Source organism: Nannospalax galili, unplaced genomic scaffold, assembly GCF_000622305.1.
Source record: "Nannospalax galili isolate Female #2095 unplaced genomic scaffold, S.galili_v1.0 C46763421, whole genome shotgun sequence".
NCBI lineage: Eukaryota > Metazoa > Chordata > Mammalia > Rodentia > Spalacidae > Nannospalax > Nannospalax galili.
In genome coordinates this window covers 1-321 of record NW_008424386.1, presented here as the reverse complement: position 1 = coordinate 321, position 321 = coordinate 1, and the positions used below count along the sequence as shown (strand labels likewise).

Genomic DNA, 321 nt, shown 5'->3' with positions numbered 1-321 from the left:
CTGGGAGTCTCAGATATAATTTCAAGGATGATCTTTATGCATTGTAGAACTGCTCGGCTGAATGAAGGCAATATTCTTGGAAAAGCTAGGTTGTTCTCTGAGTGTGCTCTCATAGCTCTTTGAATTGAGATTTTTAATGCCATACTTACTTGGCAGAAGCAATATCATGATCACAAAGGTGGTTTTCCCAGGGTGAGGCTCATCTTTTGCACTCCAGGTGGGCTGACTCCTGTGATTTCTCCAAATGCAGGAATCTTGACTGCATAATTTGTGGCAGTAGGGGACTCTGTTCGTGCTTTCCCCTGAAAAATAAAAACAAAA

General features: G+C 41.7%; 1 non-coding gene across 1 annotated transcript; it reads left to right on the top strand.

The window, feature by feature from the left end:
• The first annotated feature begins 141 nt into the window (after window positions 1-141).
• LOC115069046 lies at window positions 142-305 on the top strand. The gene has a single exon (XR_003848382.1). It is a non-coding gene; the product is annotated as a U1 spliceosomal RNA (small nuclear RNA).
• Window positions 306-321: the final 16 nt, after the last annotated feature.